This window comes from Phascolarctos cinereus, unplaced genomic scaffold, assembly GCF_003287225.1.
Source record: "Phascolarctos cinereus isolate Bilbo 61053 unplaced genomic scaffold, phaCin_HiC Scaffold_4;HRSCAF=312, whole genome shotgun sequence".
NCBI lineage: Eukaryota > Metazoa > Chordata > Mammalia > Diprotodontia > Phascolarctidae > Phascolarctos > Phascolarctos cinereus.
In genome coordinates this window covers 341,046,945-341,069,653 of record NW_027555847.1, presented here as the reverse complement: position 1 = coordinate 341,069,653, position 22,709 = coordinate 341,046,945, and the positions used below count along the sequence as shown (strand labels likewise).

General features: G+C 38.1%; 1 long non-coding RNA gene across 1 annotated transcript in view; it reads right to left on the bottom strand.

The window, feature by feature from the left end:
• LOC110215456 (uncharacterized) overlaps positions 1 to 22,709 on the bottom strand; it is a 45,700-nt gene that overhangs the window by 17,646 nt on the left and 5,345 nt on the right. The gene's annotated exons all lie outside the window — the stretch shown is intronic.

Genomic DNA, 22,709 nt, shown 5'->3' with positions numbered 1-22,709 from the left:
GTTTGGGAGGGGAATAGGTAGAGAAGGTGGAGGAAGCTACCTAAGTCAAACCTAAGGCCACACCTACCTTTGGGGGCTTTCTTTTCCTAGCCCTAATTTGGACTTGAGATCAGATTTTTTTAAAGTTAGCTTTTTAGTCATGCCTATACAAGTTTCTGACATTGTTAGAGCAGAATATTGTGTCTGAAAATTTTTCCCCTTGCTCAGGTTGGAGAAGCTATCCACAGATAGCAAAATTAAGCAGAAAACAAAACAACCAAACAGAATAAAAACCTGATTTAAACTTCAGAACTAAAACATTGACATTACTGCTAGAGGTTGTCATTTCCCCCAACAATAAAATGAAAGTAGTGGCAATGGCACTTTCTTGCACCAATAAGTGTACATGGAATTTAGAGCTGGGGAGACTTTCAGGGACATCTGATAGAATTCTTTCATTTTATATCTGGGGAGACTGAGACCCATAAAGGTTAAGTGATTTATTCAAGGTCACACAACAGTCTTTGAATTTTACCAAGCTAGGCCCCCCCTTTTATTTGTTAGTCAGTCAGCATTTTTTCCCCAACTTTTTAACATTTTCATTTAAAGTTTTGAGTTCCAAATTCTATCCCTCCCTTCCTCCCTTCCTCTTTTCCTCCTTCCCTTTTTTCCCCCTTCTTTGAGATGGTAAGCAATCAGATACAGGTTATACATGTGCAATTATGTAAAACATTTCCATATTAGTCATTTTGTACAAGAAGACTTGAATAAAAGAAAAAAAAGAAAGTGAAAATAGCATGTTTCAGTCTGTATTCAATCAATATCAGTTCTTTCTCTGGAGGTGGATAGTGTACTTCATCATTAGTCCTTTGGGATAGTCTTGGATCATTGTATGGCAGAGAATAACTAAGTCATTCACAGTTCTTCACTGAACAATATTGCTGTTACTGTGTACAATGTTCTCCTGGTTCCGTTCACTTCACTATGCATCAGTTCATGTAAGTCTTACTTTCTGTGCTTGACAACGCTGCTTATACCTTCCTGTTTTATTAATTTATTATTTATTTTTGACATCACATTTAGCTTTGGTAACAAACTTGATGCTTTGAAGTGGAAACAATCCTTGACTTTAAGTCAGAAGATTTGGGCTTGGTTCTGTATAATTTGGGGCAAGCCACTTTCTGAGTTTGTTGTCTCACTTCCAAAAAGTGGAGATAAAGATAGCATGGGCTGCTGTGGGATCAAAGTACCTTGTAACCATAAAATGCTATGTAAATGTGAGTTGTTGTGACTTCCTCCTAGAAAACATAGGGCCTATTTCTAAGAGCTGACAACCAGGAGGAAGATGAGACAAGGCAAATATATTTTGCACAGATCACAAGTGACCATGACCATTTCATTTGTAAATTTATATCACTATCACAGCAGACTGGTGCTATGAACAGAGCATTGTAGAAAGAGGACTTGGGTTCAAATCATAATTCTACCACCTCCATGACCTTGGGTAGTCATTTCCTCAATTTTCTAGTTTGCAAAGTAAGGATGGTTGGATTAGACGACCCCTAGTGTCCATTCTGGCTCCAGATCCATTGTCCTAAGATCCTGAACTGAAACACTTCTCAATTTCACCTAGAATCACATATTCTCAAATGTAGGACATTTTCTCACCTCTAATGAAACAGTTCCTATAGTCAAACTCCAAAAAGCTCCACTAGAGGGCAGTTTTTCCAGACTCCTGCTTTCTGGGCCATGTCTATTTGGTCATTCTGTTTTCAAACACATCCCACTTAGAGTTTAGGGAAATAAAACTCTAAATCTATTGACATGTTTTCAATCCAACTTGGCGCAAGTATGCATACCACATTTCAATTTGGAGGTTTTGGGATTCATTTTTCCCAAACCTCTAAAAATCAAGTGTGTCCAAAATGCATCAAATTTCTCCCATGAAAGCAGCAAGCAGAATATATGTCTCTCTGTGTTGATATCTCCACATAAAACCAAACATCACAACTGTAATTTTACATACCTGGGTGATGTTATGCCACTAAAGCTATTTAAATGATAAAATATATGGAACCACAAGGCAAATGGTATACTTAAAATAATTCCACTTTGTAATTAATTTCAAACAGTAAATCTCAGCTTTCCAATTCATAAAATGGGAAAGGTTTCTCTTTACTTCACAGGAATGATGTTTGTAAAACTTTCTCAGAATGTTTCTACATCAAAATAGAGTAGGGAGAAGAGGGTGGAGAGAAAAGAAAGAATCAAAACTATTGCTTCTCTTTTCTCTGATTTCTCACTCTGACCAAATTCCACATGTCTCAACATCCATCCCTCAGAGGGCTAGCAAGTAGATTTGTTTTGGTTTCAAGAATCATGTGTATGTGTGTGCAGTTTTTAAAAAAAAATAATTCTAAGGTATTTAAAGATATTAGTACAATCAAATCATGTAATTGAGCATGTAGTACAACTGAGAAGCAGCTCTGCCTCTCTGAATTTCATCAGGGTGAGAGTAAAAGACTTAGGCATGTCTGAACAAAACAACTCACCTTCCCCCAACCCCAACCCCACCTTCAGAAGGTCAGTAACATTACTTGGCAATGTGACAGGGCAAGCTGTGGTCTGTCCTGGGCATTTTTTTTAAATTTCTGAATGGATTCGGCTCACTGCATAATATTACTCATAAACTTTTTTTTTCACTCAGAAATAAAGAGTAATTCTGCATCTTGGCTTTGCCCAGACATTGGCTATTTGTTAAGCCCTACACCCTTAAAACCTTTTCTATTTGTCATCGTTCCCAAAACAAAGTTATTTATCCATGCCTCCAACTTATCTGGAAATGAACTGAAATATGCATGGCAATTTTCACTGGGTTGGTTCCTATACATTTAAATAAAATTTTTGTCAAAGGGGTATTTCAGAAGAGATAAGCTATTACATAACCTAGATGTTTCTGGATACATTCATATTCACAGAATGTGAAATTGGTCCTCCAACTAATATTAATGCGATAATGTGTCAGGAACCTGTGATTTCATGGTATGAAGAATCCCTCCACCAAGAAAGATTGCGACACCCCCATTATTTAGTAGATAAGCCTAGGTATGTTGTCTAAATTTTTGAGTGGTCAAGTGACTTGCCCATGTTCACCTGGCTAGAGTCAGAGGCAGCATATGAATGCAGGTCTTCTTGACTCCCAGTCCAACATTTTATCATGCTGCTATTCTAATATCTCTGAGTAGATTGTACTAAATAACCTGATTATTATCCAACTAATACGAGTTTTTCATTAACATTTGTGATGCTCAGATCTCATTTATATAAACAAACAAGTCAAGTATTTACTAAGCATCTACTATGTGTCACATAGTGTGCTAAGAGTTGAGGGTACAAAGAAAGGCAAAAAAAAATATTTTTTTTTAGGCAATTGGGGTTAAGTGACTTGACCAGGGTCACACAGCTAGTAAGTGTCAAGTGTTTGGTCTGAGGCCAAATTTGAACTCAGGTCCTCTTGACCTCAGGGCTGGTACTCTATCCACTGTGCCACCTTGCTGCCCCCCAAAAACATTTTAATGCATATCAATGAATTTTAACCTGAAATAGATAAAAGGAGAGGATGAGTTTGGGAGAGAACTTTCAAAAAGGTTCCTGTGCCTCATTTGGAATATGGAGCCTAAATAGTTTAGCCCATTCCTTAAACTCAATATCCCTGAAACTGAATTCATCACGTCTCCCTCTACCCAAGACCTCCTCTTCCCCTCTAACATCCATTGTTCTGTTGATGTATCACTCAGGTTCAAAACCTCAGTCATCTTTGATTCATTCCTCCCTCTCTCATTTCCCACATCCAATCCAAGGCCATGTCTTATTGATTCTAGCCCTATAATATCTCTTGCATCTGCCCCTTCCTTTCTGCTTTCTCTGCAATCACTCTAGCTCAGGACCTCAACATGTGATAGAATTAAGAGCTGGAATTGACTTTAGAGATTGTTTAGTCCAACACCATTACTTTCTTGATGAGGAAACTGAGTCCTTATGATGATAGGTGATGTGCCCATGGTCATATAGGTAATAAAGGAGTTGAGCCAGGATTTAAATTCAAGTAGTCTAATTCCAAAAGTAGTGCTCCTTCTACCAATAAAGATGTTTCCATATGTTAAGAATCAATCATGGTGCAGAAAAATCTCCCTACCATGACAGATTTCAATTCCTCCATAACTAAGTACTTTGTCATAAATGCCTCTATCATACAAAAAACAAACCAAAAAAAACAAACAAAGAAATAAACAAACACCTAATTAGTCTCCATTTTGCCAGTATCTCCTGTCCTATTCATCCTTCACACAGCTGCCTAAGACATCTTCACATATCGGTATGATCACATCACTGGATGTAAATACTTTCAGTGGCTCCCCACTGCCTATTAAAATAATGTACATAAACTCCTTATCTTGACATTCAAGGCTTTTCTTAATTTAGCTCCAATTTCTTTCTGGCATCCTCTCATATTACTTACTACCCTTCACATACTACAGTCAAACTGCATTATTCAGCATTCCCCTACAACATATCCTTTCCTTTTCATTTTTCTTGTCCTTTTTGAGATCTCCCCCTTCCTCTACTCCTTCCATCTTTTTGTGAATCAGCATAGTATAGTAGAGAGCTAAATTCGGGGTGAAAAGACCTGAGTTCAAATACTACCCAAGAAATTTACAAGTGTTGGAAGGCATATCAACTACCATCTGGTCCAACCTGTACATGAAAGGACTTCTTAATACAATGCACTTGAGAAGTGGTCATAGCATGTAGCTATAAATAAGTCTTTTAATTTCTCAGAGCCTCAGTTTCCTTTAAAATGGTAATGATATTAATGTGTACTTTACAGAGTTGTGAGGAAAATAGTTCAGTTTGCAAAATTTTAAGCACTATATAGAAGGTATTGTCATCTTTGCATGTTGAGATAACTCTTCCCTCAAGACCCAATTCAGATACTATGTTATCCATGAAATTTTCCCAGACAACTCCAGTGAGAAGTGATGTCTCCCTCCTCAAATATCTCATTACACTTTGTTTTGACCTCACCATTGCACTTCTCATATTCTCTCTTGTCATATTATTGTTGTATGTGTAAATATCTCTAGTTTCTCTCCACTCCCCTCACCCATGGTACAGTAGAAAGAACATCAACAGTGGGGTCAGAAGTCTGTGGTTCAAATCCCATGTCTAATACTTGTTACCTGGGTGAACTTGGGTAAGTCACTACACCTCCCCAGATTTCATTTTCATCTGTCAAATGAGAGGTTTGGATTAGATGATCTGTGATGTCCCTTCTAGCACTAGATCTATGATTCTAATGCCAGGAATATGTTTTTTTCTTTATCTTTCTATTCTCAATGCCTAGCACAGTTTCATAAACATATTAAGCATTTTTAATAAAAAGAATTTTAATTCAATGTGAAAAATTCAGATTAGTATCAATGATCAAAATTGTAAAACCACTATAATCCTTCCAATCACAGAAACAGCTGTCTGTACAGTCAACTTATTATATCCACCATCAAAATAAATACCAAATTAGAAAAAAGGATAATGACTAGATATTATATGTCATTACAGAAATTCCAACCCAAACTGTCAAAACTAGCTGTAAACTCTTTAAAAAAAATGAGGAGAAAAACAAAAGCAAAGTGTTGACTCAGCATAAAAGTAATAGGTAAAGCCAGAGGAATTCACCGAAAGGAGACTAGAGAGAGATATAAAAAGAACCACTGAGAAATTCTTAGGGATCACTTACACAGCAGGGACAGGAAGAGCAAAAAGAAAGAGGCAAAGAACAGTCGAGCAACAAGCACTTATTAAATGCCTAAGACTAGGTGCTTTTAAAGAACAATTAATACTATACTATAGAAATTACTAATAAAAATTGAGAAAACCAATCTAATTCCTTTTATGAGACAAATATAGTTTAATACATAAACCAAGAAATGATCAATAAAGAGAGAACTATAGACAAATATTGTTCATGAACATAAATTTTTTTTAAATTAAATAAAATCTTAGCCAAAAAATAAGAACTATAGCGGTTTATTTTTTTAAAAACTCAATAATTCTCAATGATCAAATTCAATTTATATCAGGGTTACAAGGGTAATTTCACATTAACAAAATAATTAATATAATTAAAATTAATATTTAAACATCAAAAAATTATTTCAATAAATACAAGGAAAAAACACTTTGACAAAGTGCAAAATATATCTTTACTGAAGTCCTTATGAACTACAAGCATAAAGGGAGCTTTTCTTAATGTGGTAAGAAATCAAATACCAAGAAACATCTATCTAAATAAGAATCTATCTAAAAACAAGAGTAAGCAATATGCATTGGGGAAACACTAGAGGGTTCCCCAATCAATACAGGAATAAAGCAAGAATGCCTCCTTTACTTACTATTCTTTGGTATGGTTTTAGAAATGCTAGCAACAGCAGTAAGTCAAGAGAAAGAAATTAAAGACATTAAAAATAGACAAAGAATTCACAAAACTATCCCTATTGCTGACCTGATAGTTTCCTTAGAAGATCTTAGGTAATCAAGAAAGAAATCTATTAAGACAATTGATCCCTTCAGCAAAGTTGCAAGCCACAAAAGCAAACCACAAAACTAACTACATTTCCATATAATAATAATGACAAAACTCATAAAGCAATAATAGAGGGGGAAATCCTAATCAAAATAATTCTAAAATGCATAAAATACCTAGGAATCAACCTAACAAAGCATATTCAGTACCTGCATAGATACAATTGCAGAATGCTCTTTAAAGAAATACGAACAACTTAAAGAGCTATAGGAATATTCAGTGTTCCTAGCTAGGCCATGATACTGTAACAAAACGTAATGTTATCAAATTAATTTACAGATTTATTGCTGTCCCAATCAAATTACCAAAAAGATATTGTACAGAGCTAGACAAAATCATTTTAAAAACTCGTTTGGAGGAAGACAATGAACAAAGGTAAGAAATACAAAGGAATAGCACTTTAAGACCTTAAACTCTACTATAAATCTATAATGTTCAAAACCATTTTATAATGAGTTTAAAAAAAAAGGTCTATAGAACAAATTAAATGAGGAGGAATCAGAAATAACTTGATTCAATAACAAATGTCTGATAAACCTTAAAACATAAATTACCTAATATATTATTACTTCTATTTAATAAGAATTTCAAAGAAAACTAGAAAGCAGTCTGGCAGAAATTAGCTTTAGACCAACATTTTAAACCTTATTTCACAACAAACTCAAAATTAATATGTGACCTGAATGTTGACAATTACAAATTACAAAAAAAAAGTAATTTTTATTATATAAAATTAAAATGCTTTTGCATAAATAAATTTATCTAACTATGATAAGAGGAGAAGTGGTCAACTGGGTAAAAAAAACTCTGAAAAGATTCTGATATCCAATAGAGAACTAACAAGGATATTTGACAAAAACCATTCCTCAACAGTTACGTAGTAGAAGGATATGAACAAGTATTTCTCAAAAGAAGAATTACAAGTTGTTAACAACCATATGAAAGGATTCTCTTCACTCCATAACCAAATCACTAATAATTAGAGAAATGCAAATCAAGGCAACCCTGAGGTTTTACCTTAAACTCAACAAATTGGCAAAGGTGACCAAAGATGGGAAGAGTCAATGATGCTGGGTATTGTTGGCCAGGATATTTGTGGAAGTGGGGAGTTGGTTGCTGTACTTCCCAAACACAATCCTGGACTTTGGGAGCAAGGCAGTTTGGGTTATCTTTGTCCTAGTCATAGTGATCTGGGACCCAGCTATAGGCACTTTGGGTAAAATATGTCTAAAAACAGTTTTTGAAATTTGGTTGAGAATTCTGAGACCCCAGGGAAGCTTCTTCCTTCCCAACTGCTTTTATCACCTTGCTGGTAGACTTTTATTTGTTTTTATCTTCTTGAACTGCCCTTAACTGACTTAGGAACTGCTTCTTCTTGGGGCATTATAATGTGTTTTTAGTAAAAGGACTGTTTGTTTAAGCCCTTAGGCTCTAAGTGATCTGTTGCATCAGCCTCATAACTGCCACTAGGACAGAGGGATTTTAAAAAGAAAAGCACACTAATGCATTGCTAGTGGAGATGTGACTATGTACAACCATTCTGGAAAATAAATTTGAATTATGAAGAAAGTGACTAAAATATACATTCCCATTGACTTAGAAGTTCCACATTTTGTCATATACTCTAAACAGGTCAGTGACCAAAAACAAAGACCTTATGTACACTAAGGCATTTCTATCAGCACGTCTTGTGTGGCAGCAAAGAAGTGGAAACAAAGTAGATGCCCATAGATAGAGGAATACGTTTTTTAAAAATTGAGAAACATGAACGTGATGGAATACTATTGTGCTGTAAAAAACAATGAAGGTGATTAATGCAGTGAAGCATAGAAGATATGTCAACTGATGCAAAGGGAAGTAAAGAAAGCCAGAAAAACAATATGCACATTGTAACTAAGGGCTCAAGTCCATCTGTATAAGCAGAGAATGATTGCCCAAAGTCCTGTGCCTGTGTGAGGGATGGAGTTATTAAAAGCTTATGAGAAGAAAGATCCTACTTCTGGCTTGCAGCTTTGAGAAAGGACACATGAGGTTCCAGGTTCTCTTTGGGATCACACAAGTCTTCAGGTTCTCTCTGGAAAAAGAGAAAGACTTAAACAAGAAGCCGGACCGTTCCTTGGTATGTCCCTATTTTCCAGCTTTCCATCCTAGAGACTTTAGAGAGTTTTTCCCTTGGATGAGATTGAGGATTCTCCCTCTCTCTTATGCTGGAGTTGAGATATCTCCTTCCAAGTGAGAGAGCTTATTCGCTCTATGCATTGTCTGGCATATTCTAGCCTATGCAACTTTTCTGATTTCTATTTGCTGTAAGTTTGGATAAATGGGTTTATTTGCAATTCGCTATGAGTGATGGTCTTTGTGTAACAGGAATTTGGCAAGAAAGCAGTCAAGCCTTTAGATATATAGCTTGGGGCATTTCTCTATTTAATAGATAGCTACTAGGAGAATAAGTTGAATCTAAAAATTATTCCACCTACACTAGCAATATTTAGGTGGGGAAGATAGATATCATTTTAGCCTAGAACTCCCTTCTTGGAGAATAGAAGATGGGCTAATCACATAGCCTCAACTGCTTCCTGACTGGTGGGAATCAAAGTCTGTCTTGGAGAAGGGTGAACAAAGGAGAATCTGGAGATATTTATCCATGGGTCCCCCATGAGCCATATCTGAACAAAACCATGTAGACACACATAAGCTACATAAGTACAACACATTCTTTCACACACACACACAAATACAACTTACATAATGACTACAATAATGTAAATGGAGAGAACAATAGCAGCAACAAAACAATCCAAACTGAATACTGTATAATTGAAATAAGAGAACACATCTCCCTCCACTCCTTTGCATAAGTGGGAAGCAATTGGCATGGTATACTGCATGTAATATCAGATTTCTTTGATATAGCGTTTAGTTTTGAAGAACTTTTCTTTCTTTGCTTATATTTTATTATGAGAGATGGATCTCTGGGAGCAGGTTGGGGAAGAAGTACAGTGAATACACATTATATAGATGATGTGAGGACAAAATATATTTTTTAATTATTTTTAAGAAAAAAAGAAAATGCCCCATGAACCAAAGTAAAGTCATCCAAAGTAATCATGAGGCATAGCTAAGTACAGTGGAAAGACCACAAGACCTGGACACAAGTGAGGCTGAGGGTTAGAATCTTGCCCCTGACACTGTGTAAACTTGTGCAAGCCCCAGAGCTTCTAAGAACCTCAGCTGCTGCATCTGTAGAATGAATTTGAGTCATAATTCATATTTACGTAGCACCTAAAAGTTTGCCAAGGACTTTACATACACAATCTCATTTGAGCCTCACAATAACCCAATAAGGAAGGTACTATTGGTATTCCCTTATTAGAGATGAAGAAACTGAGGTTCAGAAGAGAGTTTTCCAGTGTCATATAGCTAATAAATGTACAAGGCAAGATTTGAAGCCAGAACTTCCTGATTCCTAGCCTAGTGCTCTATCTACTATACCACATAACAGCTGTAGTCCTCAGCCCATAGGTTCTCAATGAACACTGTTGCAAACCTTGAAGTGCTCTGCAAAGATCTATTTATTGCTGCTATTGTTACTTATTATTTCTCATATTTTTATGAGGTTCAGATAGAAAAAGTCCTGGGCCAAGTCACTATCCAGCTACCATTCCTTGCGGTTAGAATTCTGCAGACTATTCATTGCACAGGCAGGTGAAACAATCGCCTTTCATAGAGGAAGGTGAGAGCTCATCCTCTGTAGGCTCAGCGAAAGAATCCTCAGCACAACTCCAGAAGAAGAAAGAACAACAGAGATGGTATGGGCTTCATCTTGTTCCCAGGGGAGCTTGATCTCCTCAGTCAGGACTCTATACTTTGAAAGGGGTTTTTTTGTTTTGTTTTGTTTTGTTTTTTTCATGAAGTTTGGAGATTGTGAGCATTTGGGATGGCAATATCTAGTTTAAAAGAAAAAAATTGTTCTTAAGTTTTTACGAATCAATGTCATGTCTAGGCAACTGTAGACAAAAGTTCAGTCTGTGACAATGCTCTAGTTCCAGCAGTTTATTGGCTGAGTTCTCCAGGGTATTTGTGTTTGGAGTATGGGGATTTGTTGTCTGTCAGTTCATGAAAGAAAGCAAGCTTTAAATATATAATTCTAGCCACTCGGTCGTGTCTTACTAAAAGGTACTAAACTTTAGGTTGCATAGTTATTAATATTATTATTATGCATCTAACTTGGTGAAGAGCTGTAGACACGACTTGGAATGCCCATATATGTCCTCTCCAACTGACAGTTTCGTCAGCATCACCTAGGAGCCATACTTAACTTCAATAGTAACCCTAGACCACCATAAAGGAAGCCTTGGAGTTCAGTCAGTCTATCAGCATCTAAGCTATGTCCTTTGAACCTCTGCCCCTGGACATGTGCAAGATGCCACCACAGCTGCTACACGGCAAGCTAAAGGGAGCCAAATAAAATGAGGGGGTACAACAGCAAAGCTAGAAGAAAATGCTAACACCCACATGGGGCCATCCGCATGGTGTGCTTCTGACTGGGCCACCAAGCCCACTCAGCCTCCTTTGGACACCATAAGGCTCTCTGGGGATCAGAGGAGGCCACAGCCCCCAGAGCAATGAAGCAAAGCCACAAACAGTGATCCACAGCCTGGCTGCATGTGTCCTCAGAGTGGCTTGGCCCATGCATCATTCATCAGGTAGCTTTGCAGCCACACTCACACACATGAACAGCAGTGTAGTCAGCAGCAGCATCTTCTAATACCAAGGACAAAAATAATACTTCAGTATGTAAAAGAGACCAAGCCAAGAGGGCTCTCTTGAGTTTTGAATTCTCAGCATAGTCTAAGGATGATTGACAGCAAGGACCAGGGTGATGTCTTTAACAAGTAACTTTCTGTACTGCACTTCCCCTCTCTTTTCCAGATATATTTCAAAGCTCTTTGCTGTTCTCAGCCTTCACTAATGTTCTTAGGTCTGAACTTCTAACTCTCCTTGCTCAGTTTCTCCAAGCAATGACTTGGTTAACTGGTCCACATGTTGATTTTTTTTCCCCTTCCTTACAGACAGCATGTAAGGTTTCATTGTTCATCGAGCTGAGCCTTCTCCTTGTTCACTGACACCCTCCCCAGTGCCCCCTAACCCCCACTCTTCCCCTCAAGGTGAAAATAACACTATGACACCCGGAACCAAATTCTCCTGTCAGATCCACACAGGACGCCCCTGTTGCACAATCTGCCCAGCTTCCTTATGCAATAGAGATTCAACTCTCAGATATGAATGAGATCCAGACTGTAGATCAGTGGGGAGAGACTGACTTCTGCCCTTAATTTGGGCTAAAGAATACTTATCTCCTCATTCCCAGCTTCTTCTCAAGTTGCAGCCAGAGCTGGGGAGATGTAAATATGTAAGCCAAACCCAATACCATAGTCACATGAGTTATCCCTTTCAGAAGGCTGACTCTACTCAGTTCCCTTATCGCTGTTAAGTGCCTGATTCAGCTCCTTCCTCTAAAAGGGCCCATAACAAGAAATAGCAACTCTATGCACTCCCAGGGCAACTGGAGTTATTGCCATATACTGCTTTTTGTGTTTGGGCCATTTGGTGTGTGGAATCCACTGTGGGCAAAGGTTCTCTATCTCCCTTTCTTACAGCCTCAAGCTGTATTTAACCGTATTGCCTTGCTCAAAGGATCCTTTAGGCAGCACACTCAAGCAGCATAAAAACCAGACAATTGTTGTTTAATATTTATCGAATGCCCACAAGCGCTGGGTACTGTACAAAACTGTCATTTGAATTTTATGAAGAATTTTGTGGGAAAACGCCATGGCCAAAGCTCAAAAAATTTGAACTAATGTGAGTACAACTAGAATTTACAATCTTCAGATGACTGGGTGATTTTTGTTTCCCTGGTGGAAAGCAATCATCGAAAGTAGTCATCGACCTCTCTGTGTCTCTGTTCCTACGTCTATAAAATGGAAATAGTGTTAACATCTGCTTCCCTCTCAGGATTGTTACATCAAATGAGATAATCTATGTGAAGTGCTTTGCAAACTTTAAGGTTGTCGATATAAAATCTCCTACTTAGCATTTAAAGCTCTATATAATCTTTCCCTCCTTTCATATACACACCTCTCCACTCTCCTTACATCTCACCCCCCAAATCTACCATCTCTCTCTCTCTCTCCTCTCTCTCTCTCTCTCTCTCTCTCTCTCTCTCTCTCTCTCTCTCTCTCTCTCTCTCTCTCTCTCTCTCTCTCTCTCTCTCTCTCTCTCTTATTCATTGACCTCCTTGCTGTTCCATGAACAAGATACCAATCTCTCAGCTTTGAGCATTTTCACAGGCTCACATTTGGAAAGCTCTCCCTCCTCATCTCCACCTCCTTTCTTCTCTGTCTTCCTTCAAGTCCCAGCTAACATCCCAGTTCTATAAGAGTCCTTTCCCAAACTCCCTTAATTCTAGTGCTTTCCCTCAGTTGATTATCTGTAATTTATCCTGTATATAGTTTATGTACACATAGTTGTTTGCATATTGTTTCCCATTAGACCATGAGTTCTTTGAAAGGAGGCACTGTCTTTTGTTTTCCTTTGTTTCTCCAGTAGTTTACTCAGTTCCTGGCATGTAGTAGGCATTAAATAAATGTTAATTGACAAACTAACTGACATTCACCACAGATACAACTGTACTGCAATTCAGCAAGCACATATAGTAAATGAAATGAAGAATTTAAAGCATGTACAGGCCAGAGATCAAACAACCTGGATATACACAGACATACAAAAAGGTGCATAGGTCACCCCTATTGAATATTCAAAAATTCCAAAGGACCTGTGACCTCATCAATGTGAATGTTGCTTCCAATGTTGCAGTTTACAATACATCCACGCCTGCCCATCCCATTGTCAATGTCTTCCTATAACTTTGCTCCGGGTGGGGGGGGAGGGTGTCCACCTAACATGCCTGAGGATATCAAGAGGATACCTATGGAATCCTCAGACTTCCAGTCTGCTATCCTTTGACCCTGTTAAATGACTAGTCCATCATTTTCTATCATACATGCCCCTGACAGCATCTTTTATTTCTATTTTTCAAAATTCCTCATTTTCTTCCATACATAAGATGATTTTTTTTAAAAAAGGAATTAAGTATAATTACAATAGCTAATATCCATACAACACTTTTCATACATCTCATTTGAGTCTTCCAAAAATTCTGTGAGGTAGGTGCTACAGGAATTATGTATATCCCCATTTTACAGAAACCGAGACTGGACAATTCTCTGTGACCAGAAGTTAGTTGATCTGTTTCTATGGAAGGGTTTTCCATACAGAAACTTCTCTAAGATGATGAAATTATAGATCCATGAAGAAGAAGAAGAAGAAGAAGAAGAAGAAGAAGAAGAAGAAGAAGAAGAAGAAGAAGAAGTTTGTAGAGGAATTTAAATATATTATCTCACCTGATCCTCACAACCACCCCGGGAGATAGGTGCTATCATTATCCCTATTTTATAGATGAAAGAACTGAGGCAGGCAGAAGTTAAGTGACTTGCCCAAGATAACATAGAAAAGGAAGGGTCTGAGGCACAATTCAAACTCAGGTCTTCCTGACTCCAGGTCTGGAGCTCTCTCCAATGCTTGCATATGTAACACTCTAAGGTTTGCGAAACACTTTCTTCAACCCTTGAGGTAGGTAATACCCATTTTCCAGATGAGGAAACTGAGACTCAGAGATGTTAAGTGGGTCACACAGCTAAGGAAGTGTCAAAGTCAAGACTCCAACCTAGATTTTCTGACTCTGTTCTTCCTACTGTCTGTAACACGATTCTGAAAACTTCCTATATTACTAGAAGGGAAGGTCTGCCCTAAAGGGGAAGTGGGATTGGTGCCTTAAGTGGCACAGACACTCAGAGGTGCAAAATCTTCAACCTTTACACTACTCCAGTGCTTATGATCATAGGCTTCAAGAGGGTTCAGGGAAAGCAGTGGAAGGACCAGAGACTAAATGCCTGAATGTTACTCCATGCCAGGCACCATGCTATATACAATCTAGCACTTTGAGCCCTTTAAACTGCAGTTGAGAATTGACTAATTATTGCAAAATGTAACTTTTGCCTTTGATTTATGTAAACAAATATATCTGATTTATACTTAAATATCTCGATGTATATGTGGTCTTATCAGATTTGTACAAACTGAAACCTACTTACACTTTCTTAACCTATCTTATCTATTCTATCACCAAAATCTTTCATAAAAGATCTACACAAAGTTCTATCAGCCTTCCACAAAATCTTTTCACATTCTGTGAGGGACCTATCTGGTCTAAGTATATGAGCAAATTACCTCTTTTTCTGCTAGTTCTTTTCCTAGGTACCTAGGCAGCTAGGTGGTATACTAGGTAAAGCCCTAAAGTCACAAAGACCTGAGTTCAAATCCAGCCCTAGATACTTATTAGTTATGTGATCCTGGGCAAGTCCCTTGCCTGCTTTCTGCCTCAGTTTCCTCAAATGTAAAAAGGGATAATAATAGCATCTAAATCCCAGAGTTTCTTGCGAGGATCAAATGAAATAATACATGTAAGTGCTTATCACAGTGCCTGACATTAATAAATTCCAATTCCTTTACCTTGCCCTAGGTGGTATCTATAATGCCACTTTGTGTACCCAAGTTATCATGGACAATATGCTGGAGCCTGGTATACATACAATGCACTTCTCTGTTGCCCTTTGGGTCATCTATGTATGTAATTTACCAACATAAATGATTTTCATCTATAGATTTGATTCTTGTTTCACATCCACTGTGCCACCTCACTGCCTCTGGGGCCAAACAGAACAAACAAGTCTAACCCCTCCACCTGACAGCCCTTCAAACACCTGAAGACAACTATCAGGTCTTATCTCTTCTCCAAGCTAAACATGCCCAGCCCCTTCAATGTGTTCTCATATAACAGGGACTTACGGCCTTTCACAATCCTGGTTACCTCTGGACACTGTCCAGCTTATTGAAGTCATTCTTAAACTGAAATGAAACAGAACTGGAAAAAAAAGATATTCAAGATGAAGTCTGAGGAGGTCAGAGCACAGTACTACTATCACCTTGGCACACCTGGAAGCTTGCTGTTGTAGTTTAGTTGTTTTCAGTCATGTCTAACTCTTTATGACCCCATTTGGGATTTTCTTGGCAACGATACTAGAGTACTTTGCCTTTTCCTTCTCCAGATCATTTTACAGATGAGGAAACTGAGGCCAACAGGGAAAAGTGACTTGCCTAGGGTCACACAGCTAGTAAGTGTCTGAGGCAAGATTTGAACTCAGGAAAATAATTCCAGGCCCAACACTCTATCCACTATACCACCTAGCTATTCATCTCTCTTTTTAAAAAATAATGTTTTATTTTTCCCCAATTACATGTAAAAATAATTTTTAACATTTAAGTTTTCAGTTCCAAATTCTATCCCTTCTGCCTCTTCTCCCCCCTCAGTTCATGTAAGTCTTACCAGGTTTTTCTGAAATTGTCTTGCTTCTCATTTCTTAGAGCATAATAATATTCCACTGCAATCACATTCTACAAGTTGTTCATCCTTTCCCCAATTGGTGGGCATCCCTCAATTGTGGCAGCCACCACAAAAAGTGACTATTCTTCACTGATGCAGCCCAGTATAATATTAGAGATTTGGGCTGACACAACATACTAATGACTCAAATTGAGTTTGCAGGTCAATAAAACCCTCAGGTTTTTTTTTCAAAACAGCTGTTATCCAACTATGCATTCCCCATCTTGCATTGTTACTTTGTTTTGTGTGTGTGTACCTATGTTTAAAATTTTACATTGATCCCTATTGAATTGCAACTTATTAGATTCAGCCCAAAGCTCTAAACAGGATTGGGGGATCTGTAGCCTCAAGGCCATATGTGGCCTTCTAGGTCCTTGGGTGCAGTCTTTTGACTGAGCCCAAATTTTACAGAATAAATCCTTTTATTAAGGGGATTTGTTCTATGAAGTTTGAATTCAGTCAAAGGGCCACACATGAGGACCTAGAGGGTCACATGTGGCCTTGAGGCCACTGGTTCCCTCTTGTCTAACCTGTCAAGATCTTTTTGGATCCTGACTGTGTCATGCAGTATGTTAACTGTCCTCAGCTTTGTATCATCTGCCAATTTGATGAGGATGTCATCTATGCCTTTATAGAAAACATTGATTAAAAGTATTAAACTACACAGGCCCAAGCAGAGATTGATATTTCACTGGTGGCTTCCTTTCACATTGACAATGAACTTATAACAACTACTTCCAAGTAGCAAAAGTAGAAAAGAGAAATGAGCTTAGGTTTGTACAATAACACGTTCTCGAAGAACCTTTGAAAGGTTGACCAGTATTCCCAACACATTCCTCATTATACCAGGAAGGAGAGAGATTCCCTTCACCACAAAGGACTGGTGTCCAGGCAAAACCATGAAGTAGAAAAGGTGATCTTCTGCATTGACCCCCTCCTGATTACTTTCTTTGTGATGTAACCTGCTTTACTCACAAACAGTCCCTTTCCTCTTGCTTTTCTCATTTACATTAAGGGCTAAATGACTGAAAATCCTTAGCATATTAGCCTTACTAGACATATTAGACTTCCTTTAGGCTTATAAAGATATGTGCTAAAGGAATGGAGTTTTAATGGTGCACTAAAGACAGCTAGGTGGCAAAATGCATAGAGCCCTGGAACTAGAATCAGGAAAGCCTAAGCTCAAATCCAGCCTCAGACACTCGCTAGCTGTATAACCCTGGGCAAGTTGCTTAACCTCCATCTAACTCAGTTTCCTCAACTGCAAAATAAAGATAATAGCACCTACCTTCTAGAGTTGTTTTGAGGATTAGATGAGATATTTGTAAAATAATTCACAAATTTTAAAGTGCTATATTAATGCTAGCTATTATTATTTCAGGCATTAGTCAATGGTTTGGGGAGCAGTAAACCTTTCCAGTGGGCCCCTAAATGGCACAGTGGCTAGAGCACTGGACCTGGAGTCAGGAAAACCTAAGTTCAAATCTGGCCTCAGACACTTACTAGTTATGTGAACCTGGACAAGTCACTTAACTCTGTTTGCCTCAGTTTCTTACCTGCAAAATGAATTAGAGAAGGAAATAAAAAACCACTCTAGTCTCTTTGCCAAGAATACACCAAATGGGGTCACAGAGATTTGGAAGTGACTGAAATGGCTCAACAATACCTTCCCAGTGAACCTGACCATACTACACACCATTTATTAATTTTAGTAGTATTGCATCTTCAGTATCAGAAATAATATATACTATAATAATATAATTACCTCCTTGTTCTGTAAGGTACGACATGTCTCAATGTGCGTGTGTGCATAGACAACAGATCATGACTTCTATAGTGAGTCAGGTAACCTCTCCCTCCCTGCCCCAGACAACTCTCCAAAACTGTAAATTTCCAATGAGTAATTATGATCTACATTAATGGAGGGAGTTTCAAAGTTGGTGTTCTTTATTTCAGTTAAATCACAAGTGGGATGCCCTCCAAAATGTTGACTTGCCGCTGAACACAAAACAAGTGCACATCCAGAACAGGACTCAAACCCAGGTCTTCTTGAGCCCAAGAATGGCTCTCTATCTATTCAATACCACTTCTCACTGAACATTTTGGACACTTTGAATAACGGACAATCTCTGCATGCACATCTTTGGACATTTGGGGACTTACCTTGGAGGCAAAGGTTTATGTACAGAAATGGTAACATCTCTACTTCAAGTGCTTTCATCATAATTGGTCAATGTAGTATAATTGGGTCATATACCATAAAAGTACATAAAATCTTGGCACTAGAAGAGATGTGTTATATTTTTGTTCTTGTGAATTTTTCATTAAACTTCCTCAATAGAGCATTTATTTTCCAAGTGCATGGCCACACTGGTTCTTTTTATGTTGCATTCCCATTTGCCCAGCATGTGGGCCATTAACACATACTTTTTTATGATGATTTCCACATTCCTATCTGCAAAGAAATCATATTGAAAAAGGTTCAAAAGAGCCATTTCTGGACAATATATTAGAAAACCAAATGAATGTCTTATGTCCACATTAATCTTCAATTTGCTTTCAATTGTGGGGGCAGTTACTGGGACCTAGGGCAACCTTCAACTCAGAAAAAAAATTCCACTAGGCATAAGGAGAGGTTGATTTTACCAATTTTTTTGACAAAATATCTAAGGGGAAGTTCAAAACAGAGGAGAATGCTCTAGTATATCTTGGGATAAGGAAGCTGTTAACATATTGCCAACCATGATATCGTGTTATATTTATTGTCCGTTCACTACTAGCTTACATTTGTTTAAGTCATTAGGGAGAAATTTGCTTTCTACCTATCAAAATGTGACATTTAAACTTATTCAAAAGGTAAATTTTGAAAGTTTTAAAATCAATGAGAAGACAATTATTACATGGAGGAGGCGACTTATGGGTGGAAATCCAATGCAAGTAGCCCCATCACTGAAGAGAGAGGAGGAAATGGGGAAAGAGAGAGAAAAGTAAAGGAAGAGTTCCCCTCCCCCATTTGTTAATTAGTATTTTGCAATGAACAAAAGGTCATGGGATCATAGGTTTAGATATGGAAGGGAACTTAAGAGACCATCTAGTCCAACCCCTTCATTTTACAGATGAGGAAACTGAGAAGTGAAATGACTTGACCAAAGTGCGTGTGGCAGAGCCAAGATTTGAACCCAGGTCCTCTGATATCAAGTCCAGCATTCTTTCCAATGTGTTGTTGTTCAATCATTTCAGTCCTGTCTGACTCTTTGTGACCTCATTTGGGGTTTTCTTGGCAAAGATACTGAAGTGGTTTGCCATTTCCTTCTCCAGCCCTTTTTCCAGATGAGGAAACTGAGGCAAACAAAATTACATGACATGCCCAGAGTTACACAGCTAATATGTATCTGAGGCCAGATTTGAACTCAGGAAGGTGAGTCTTCCTGACTCTAAGCCCAGCACTTGGACAGAGCTCCAGGATTGGAATTAGGAAGACCTTTGTTCAAATCCTGCATCTGAGGCTTCCTAACTGTGTGACCCTGAGCAAGTCACAATCCTTATATAGCAGGCAGCTCCCTAGAACTGAATAGATCAGTCAAAGACTATTGGCACCTGTTTTAATACAGAAAATTTCATTACCAGTTCCCTCATGCTGAATTAAAAACAGACCCTTCCAGTATTCACACATTAATGTGTCTATACAGTTCAAGGTCATTTAAAAAATACTAACTCCTATATAAGCATTTTCTGAACCAGTTAGAAGCACAGTGAGGCATAAGTATTTTCCTTCAGCTCAGAAAGTAGGGTGCCTCTCCTAGAACTGTGAATGAGAGTAGTATCTATTATACTTCCTTTAACTCTCTTTGAGATTCTCTGAGGATTTTAGGTTCTCTCTTCCTCACACCTTCTTCCTGTTCATGACTAAATCCCTGCAAAAGATGACAAATGATGACCTTAGTCTGGTTTATAACAGGCAGTGCTTCACCTTGTGATGGGAGGAATCCCACTTGCAAATGTGTGAGCGTCTGTCTCTGTGTGTGTCTGGGTCTGGGCCTCCATCTGTGTTTGCGTCTGCGTCTGGGTGTATCTACACATAGGCACGTATAGAAAATTGTGATTATGGGGTTGAAGCACGATATAAGAGAAACAAGCACAATACACATACAAAGAATGGATCAAAGGACTTTATCCCCTAAATCTCCATTTTATCCATTTCTATAATAGCAAAATAAATAATAAGGTACAGCTAGCATTGAAATCTTTTCAACACACTGCATCTTCTGTCCTCTCTTCCCAAAGGCTGTGTCATCACCATTTGACCCCAGCTCATCATTAAATATTTCATAGCATTGTTGGATAAACAACACTGAGTATAGTTGACTCCTGAATATGATGTTTACATGAGAAAAGGATGGGCTCCTGTACGACACAAGGGGTACAAAATTTTGTCCTTGAAGTCTCAGTTACCAAGCTCTTTGGATGGGAAGGACCTAAGTGCTTCTTCCTCTAGTGACAGAAGATATGTGAGAGAAAGATGAAAGGAAGATGGAGACATACAAGAACAAGAGAATGGGCCCAAACCCTCTCATAAATAAGTGAGAGCAGCATCCTTATCTTGGCACCAAAGGAACTCTTAATTTATATATAATAGTATGATGTGGTGGTAGGTACATATCTAACCAGAGGAAAGGAAAGAAATCACAATGAAACATCCTCACTGCAGGGTACACATTAATAGAAAAACCTCAGTGTGCCGGTAACTGGGCTAATTCAGTTAAGGCAATGACTGTGGACTCAAAAAACTCTCATAAGAAGATAACACAAATGGTTAGGCACCCCGGGGGAGTTAGCACGGTGTCCCCAGAACAATTTATGCTTGTTGATTGACCACAGACTGATAATCATCCCTTTTTTAAAATAGTATTTTATTTCTTCCAATTACATGTAAAGACAATTTTTAACACTTATTTGATAATCATCCTTAAAGAGCAGCTAAGACACTTGAATGACTCACTCACTCAGTCCACAAGCATTGATTAAGCACCTTCTGTGTGCCAGCAGATGTGCCAAGCACTGAGAATACAAAGACCAAAAAAGAAGAAAGACAGAAAGAGAGATACAGAGAAACAGAGAGACAGAAACACATGGAGAGAGACAGAGAGACACTGAGAGAGAGACAGAAAGATGGAAACACATGGAGAAAGAGACAGACAGACAGACAGAGACAGACAGACAGAGAAGCCATGTATGAGCCTGCCTCAGGAAATCCTGAAAGCCCAAGAGTTTTCCAGAACCTGCAGAACCAAGAGCTCTGTGAGTGAATCCTCTTGCATCAACAGTGGCTTTGATAAATAACAGCTACCATTTATAGAGAACTTGAAGGTTTTCAAAGTACTTCACATATATCTCATGTGGTTCTCACAACAACTTTGGAAGGCAGGTGCTATTATTATCCACATTTTATAGATGAGGAAACTGAGGAAAGGAATAAGTATTTATATAGTGCTTAATATATGCAAGGAACTGCACTAAGCACTTTACAAATATTATCTCATATGATTTTCACAACAACCTTGACAGGTAGATGCTATTATGATCCCCCTTTCATAGTTGAAGAACTAGTACCTGTCTGAGGTTGGATTTGAACTCAGGTCTTCCTGACTCTACATGCTGCACCTCCTAGCTGACTTTCCTAAAGAGGAAGATGAATTTCAAAGAGCACACAGATCCTTTTAAAGAAAAGTTGACTAAAATAATATATCCTCAAACTATAGGCTCAACTATATAGAGCCACAGAAGGAGTCATTTTCAACTTACCTATAATTTTTGGACCTGACACTGACATCCTATTCAGCTTCCTGGTTCATTTGTAAATAACTCAGAAGAGTCATACTTCATGGTAAATGAAAATAGACAATGATTTCAGTAGCAAGGGCAGAAGTACCAGAGATGCACTTTCACTAAAGCTGTATTCCTTGCATCTCAGTTCCTGTGGAACCAAAGGTAGTCAATGACTCAAGCCCTTAGGCCATCAGGTTAATACAGTCAACAAATGCATCTTGAGCACCTACCTGCTATAGACCACTGCTATAAGGCAAACAAAAAGCAAGCAAAATATGTAAGAGAAATATAAGCAAACAGGTACAGACAGATGAAGTGGCTGGTCAGTATTCAATGGAGGTCAACTGTTGTTTTGAACAAGGATCCTCTGTTGATCATAAGAGGAGACAGAGCCATCAGTCTGCTTGCTCACAACCTCACCAACTAGAGAGTAGGGGAGATGTACTCACTATCAAACAGACTAAAGTTCACATACCGGTAAGTTCTGGACATCAAATGAATTTCTTCGAAAGAGAAAGGAAAAAAGTGAAGGCCAATGTAAATTTCCTGAGGCAATACCAAAAATACAGAATTCTAGGGGCTACTGGTTTTAAAGTTAATTTTAAAGTGTAAACTTCAAAGTTAACTGATTCAAAAGTGAAATGCTCTTTTCAATTGATCGTTTTGCTGACACTTCACCAAACATATTTTGCTTATTGT